Genomic DNA, 6,634 nt, shown 5'->3' on the forward strand with positions numbered 1-6,634 from the left:
CCCTCCCCCCCCTCCGCCAGCCTGGTCACCTCACTCAGCCTGCTGTTCAGTCCTTTGGTCTTCTCTCAATAACACCCCCTGCTGGCCTGTTTGCCCCACACAGCCTGTTGTTCAGTCATTTGGTTGTCCCTCATTAATACCCCTGCCAGCCTTGTCACTCCAAGCAGCCTGTGTTCAGTCCTCTGTCTGGTTGTTTGGTCGTGATGGCCCCTGGCTTTTTATATATTAGGATAGTCACCTTCTGTACATTAGATTCCCAGAACCTACTTGTTTTACAACTGGAAGTTTGTAACTTTGACTAATATCTCCCAATTTCCCCTCTCCTGCAGCCCCTGGAAACAACCATTCTGTTTAAATAAGTTTGGTTTTATTAGACTCCACTTGTAAGTGAGGTCATATAGTCGATTCTTTTCTTTGTCTTACTTATTTCACTTAAATAAATGCTCTCAAAGTCTGCCATGTTATAACAAATAGCAAGGGTCCCTTCTTTTTATGGCTAACTAATATTAAATTTCTATCTATCTATCTATCTATCTATCTATCTATCTATATCTATCTTGACAATATTGAGTCTTTCTGTTCAAGAACATGGAATATCTCTAAATTTATTTATTTCTTCTTTAATATATTATTTCATCAAACTTTTATAGTTTTTATCATATAGAACTCTTCAATATTTAGTTACATTTATGCCAAATATTTTATTTTTAGGGTGCCAATGTAAATGATATTGGTTTTGTTGTTGTTGTTGTTAATCCTCACCCAAGGATATTTTCCCATTGATTTTTAGAGAGTCGAAGAGAGAAGGAGAGACAGAGAGAAACATCAATGTGAGAGAGACACATCGATTGGTTGCCTCCTACATGTACCCCAACCAGGGCTGGGTAACCTGCAACTAACGTATGCCCCCTTGACCAGAATTGAACCTGGAACCTTCAGTTCATGGGCCAACACTCTATTCATTAAGCCAAACCGGCTAGGGAATGATATTGTATTTTTAATATTAAATGTTGCTTGTCAGTTGCTGATATATAGGAAAGCAATTGATTTTGAGATATTGACCTTATATCCTTCAACTTTAGTATAATAACCTATTAGTCCAGATTTTTTACTGTCATGATTTTTATTTTCTATAGGCGAATATGTCATTTGTATACAGACAGTTTTATTTCTTCCTTTGCAATCTGTGTACCTTTTATTTCTTTTTCTTGTCATATTCTAATTATCTCTTTAAGGTCTGATTATCAACCACTGCAGCAATGTTTGGTCCAAATACCACTGAAATAAAAATAATATAATTTTCATTATAGTCATATTATTTGTCATCTAATTTTCCCAGCCCAATTTTATTAAGTATGTAATGTCTTTATCTCTTATAATTTAACTAGAAGACTGATGCATGAAATTTGTGCAAGAGTAGGCCTTCTTTCCCCTGGCTGCTGGCACTGGCTTTCCTCTGGCATCTGGAACCTGGGCTTCTCTTTGGTCGCTAGCCGGCACCCGGGACACAGGCTTCTCTCACAACCCCGGCTTCATCTGTAAGGTTGACAGGAAGGACATCTGGAAGGATGTTCGGTCTAATTAGCATGTTATACTTTTATTGTTATAGATTTCTGATAAAACTATTAGAAATTTGTGTAATAAAGAATTATTTCTTCCCCCAAATTCCCTTCCCTTTTTAGTAGCCATAACTTTCTACTGTATAATTCTATTTAGTTACTTCAGTTTTTCAAAATTGGACTTGCAGTTATTTGTTTGCCATAATTATCTTACAATGTAATAATCATACCACTTCTAACTAACCCTTTACATTTGTCCCAAGATGAGGTAAATATTCTCCTGTCTTCCAACTCTTTCTCCATAATGTGAATCATGCATGATATAATTTCATTTTTCATAAACCATAATTCTAGTGAGATGAAATCCCAGAAGTCAGTTCCATAGGCCCTCTACCATTTCTCTCATGACATAAGCATGTTTATGTAAACAAAACATATGTTGATAAGCATTGGCCGACTAGAGTTTCTGGTTTGGTGAGAATTAGATCTTATCACAGTATTGTTTATGTTTTGCTAATTTCATAAATTTGTTTTTAATAATTCAAGGTATTTAGGGTTTCTGAAAAATCAACTACAAAGTTTTATTAACCAGTCCGTGATCCCTAAAGCTATGATTCTGTATTGGTTTATTATGGTTTTTCATCTATAATTATAGGCTATTTAATTTTTATCTATTTTTTATATCAATGCCGTAGCAGGGCACCACTTCTTAGGAACTGTGCACATGACATTAATATAGGCATTTTAATTTTACCTTTTAAATTAAAAATAATAAAATTATACCCATGTGCTTTTATGAGTTTAGCAATTTGTGTAAAGAGATCATTATTATGTTATGCTTAACAACTCTTATCCTTTAAAAAACTATCTCATTTAATATCATTTAATGAGCCACAAAATATATTCAAGTGTTCATTAGAATCATTTAAATGTTCTGCAAAACATAAATGTGAAGTATGCACAGCTGAAGATGATTCAACATAGTTCATAAGGCATAAAATGTGTTATAACCTGCTACTCAACTGTATGCTTTATTCATTAGAAAGTTAAGACCTGCATTCTTCTTCCTATTGAACTCTAAAGGGTGCAACAAGTTTTTATGCAAAGCTTCTTACGGGGGACAAAAGCTGATCTCACTCTATAGTATAGGCTGAAGTTGAATCCACTAGCTGTGAAAAATGCAGGGGAAACCTTTTCTACTGAGTTATTTTCTCTAAAAATTATGCTTGGGTAAGATTATAAGAAATATAAATTTAAGTGAGAAGCAAATGTGTATAATTTCTCTTTATAAAAACATATCTCAGATACATCACTGTAGCCTGAGTTAATGTATTGCCCTAGAAGTGCAACACTAGATTGTATGTGAAATCTTTGTTTTCTCCTCTGAGATAAGTCAGGGAAAGATGTTTTCTCAACTTGAGCCTAGAGGTATTTATTGTAAAGAGACACATGTTTGTTTGCTATTCTTTAGAAGATGGGGGAATGCATTTGTTTCAATCTATATATATAACAGGCTAATATGCAAAGTCTCCACTCAGAAGTTCAGCCGGGAGATCAGGAGTTTGATCGCTCATTATGATGTCTGCTGACCACTAGGGGCCGGTGTGGAATGAAGGAAGACCCCAGCCGGCAGCCAGCAGACAGCGAAGGGAGGCCCTGGCCAGCAGCCGGAAGACCCTGATCTGCCCTGATCACCAGCCCGGCATAGGGATCCTACCTGTGCATGAATTTTGTGACCAGGCCTCTATTAGGAGAATATTACAGTCGTCAATTTAAAAGGCTCAAAATGTATGTGTCAAGAAAACCTATAAAATGCCATATGCCTTCACCTCTAAAATTATGACAATAAAAATGCTAATAATGTATCTATTCCACCTAATTCAAATGCCTCAATTTCCCTATATGCAAGAAATGAGTCAGCAAATTTATCTCATTTCTTGGCCAAGGGCATCGTGAGGAATTAATTTCAGAATTATTTTTTTTCCTCCTTAGATGAAAGTTGCTAGAATGATAGTAATAAGAATTATGTTATAAGACAGTCTTTATATTCCAAACAGGCTGCATTTTGGAAACTTGTACTCCTCAATAATTTTAAACTAATTATTTATGTCAAAACTTTGCCCCAGTTGCTTTTAATAAGCATCATAAATACAGCAAATTACTTGTGCTTAAAAAACAAACAAACCTGACTTTGAATCTGACTCAAGTTTCTTAGTCACAATAGACTTGTTTCTACTTGCAGTGCACATCATAATCTTGACTGCAGCTTCCCGCAGGGTCTATGATGCCCAGCCGAGCTTCACATGACCAACATTATAACAGTACTGTTTGCAACCCACTGCTTGTTTACTGCATCTTCTCAATTTAAGATTATTCATTTCTTTTCCCCCAAGATGTTAGTTGTTATTTAGCTCCTGTAATTTAAAAATCTTCTAAACAATGTCATTTTGGATTTTCCAGCCAAGATGGTAGCCAGCCAGTGCTTGCCTCATGCCTCTATTGAAAACACAGAAAGAGAAGGATAGCTATAGAAACAATGGCAGCTCAGAGAATTGGTTAGGAATCCATCATACCTTAAGAGGATTTCTATTGCCCTAGCTGGTTTGGTTCAGTGGATAGAGCATCAACCTGTGGACTGAAGGGTCCCAGGTTTGATTCTGGTCAAGGGCATATGCCCAGGTTGTGGGCTCAATCCCTAGTAGGGGGCGTGCAGGAGGCAGCCAATCAATGATTCTCTCTCATCATTGATGTTTCTATCTTTCCCTTCCTCTCTGAAATCAATATATATATATGATTTCTATCAATCTAAAGAGGCTGGTTTGGAACACATAGAACCTACCTGACTGTGTTGTGTTTCTCTGCACCATAGGTATGGATTATTTACTGATGTGGGGGAAGACAGCGACATCTTATCCACACTAGATCTGCTTTATGAAGCAAGAAAGCAATAAGAATGACTTCATTTTCCTATTCTCCCCATTGGTATTTCTTTTTTGTCAACATTATTTATTAAATACATTTATCAGTGGTGTTACTGGAAGGAGGAGTGAGAATGTGGAACAGTGATAGAAAATGGGTGGAACTGAGCCCTCTGGGGGTGGTTTTATTGGCTTGTTTTCAGTAAAAAAAAGAATTACAGACTTCTTTCAATAGTCTGAAAAACAATGCCCTCCTCACAAACTGAAGATCAGGAATTGTGAGCAAGCAATTTCTCCTCTATGCAGCGGAGGCACACTAAATAAAGGACTGCTAGATACTGTAAATGTGGCTTTGGTCTAAGCAACAGACAAGCAAACAAACAAACAAAATATAGTGACATAAATGATGCTGATACGGAATTTTTGGACTAGAACCTGTATTCTTTGTCCATCAGAATTAAAGAATGAATCCACAGACAGAAGATGGTACAGCAAAGGTGGAAATTTCCTGAAGAACAAGTACAGACTCCCACATGGGGAGAGGGAAAGAGTCCCACAGAATGGACTCCCACATAGGGACGGGGGAAAAGGGTCCCACTGATTTCCTTTTTCCTATGACTTATAAAGGCTACAGATCCTGGTGCCTTGATATCCCCACTGATCGGTCACTATTCCCTTAGACTGGTTACTATAGTAACTCCTGGGCTCAAAGGTTGAACCTCACATGGGATATGTGAGGTTCTCCCCACCTCCTTCCTTATTGTTTTTCTATTCCCTTCAGGCTTTCTTCCTCTCCTTCTGGATGAAGGGCTTCCTTCTCTTTATTTTATAAATATAGACCTTTTGCTGTTTCCAGTTCCCTCATTCTATGGAAATGTATCTGTTGCAGCTTTCCAGCTCCCCCATTCTATGGAAATATACCTTCTGTTGCTCTGAAGCCCTGTGCTTTCCTCCATGGTACCCTTAATTTCCAAAATTTCTAATATTTCCTAAACCTGTCCTATCTTACCCCTAAAATTCCTGTTTCAATACTTCTAATAGCTGCTAGGTTGATACTTCTCAGCATGTGCTCCATGTACCACTTTGGAATGTCCCAGACTCCTTCCCCACCCCTCCACCCCCCATTTGTCAGTTTTGTCCTGGTAACAACTCCACAACTTCAGTGACTTAGAACAATCTTTTAAGTGTTCAGTATTGTAGAGTTTGCTCCACATTTTCTTTTGTTCTTGGGTGTTGTCTAAAGGAACAGCCACTCCCTGGCAACTGCTGTTCTTCTGAGAGAGATCAGCATCAAGAAATGGATCCACAAAATTTGATTTAAAATATACCTTTGGATGTGGCATGTGTTACATAGACTTACATTCTATCCTCCAAAGCAAGATAACAATAAGAATATATTACATGCCCGGCATGGTGTGGCTCAGTGGTTGAGCATCAACCTATGAACCAGGAGGTCACGGTTGGATTCCCAGTCAGGGCATATGTCAGAGTTGCAGTCTCACTTCCCAGTTGGAGGGGCATGCAAGAGGCAGCCAATCAATGCTTCTCTTTCATAATTGATGTTTCTATCTCTCTCTTCCTCTTCCTTCCTCTCTGAAATTAATTATATATACACACAAGTACAGCCTTTGACCATTGTAGCTAAGTTAGTTCGAGCTTCATCCTGTACAGTGAAAGGTCATGGGTTTGATTCCAGTCAGGACACATACCTAGGTTGCAAGTTCAATCCCAGGTCAGGGCACATATGGGAGCCAACCAATCAATGTTTCTCTCTCATATTGATGTTTGTTTCTCTCTCTAAAACACACAATGATGGCATATAATAAAGGCCCACAGGAGCCAACTGAAAGACCTCCACTGACCAAAGCGGAAACAAATGGAGCAACAAAAGAAACTAGCATTGTATTATAACCCAAAGCATAAAATAAATACCCATGTATACATACTTTGGTTTCTTAGTATGTTGGACATTAATTGACCTTCTTTGTCTTTATCTTTTTCTTATTTCAATTCTCTATTTGTCCACTTTCATGACATTTTAATGAAAGTTCAGTGTTTTGATCAGTATAGCATCAGAGTTGTGAAGTTAGTATAAATAAATTATTGAAAACATTAAATTAATTAAGAAGAATTTACACATCTCCTGTGCACAATAAT

Source organism: Myotis brandtii, unplaced genomic scaffold (genome assembly GCF_000412655.1).
Source record: "Myotis brandtii unplaced genomic scaffold, ASM41265v1 scaffold36, whole genome shotgun sequence".
Taxonomy (NCBI): domain Eukaryota; kingdom Metazoa; phylum Chordata; class Mammalia; order Chiroptera; family Vespertilionidae; genus Myotis; species Myotis brandtii.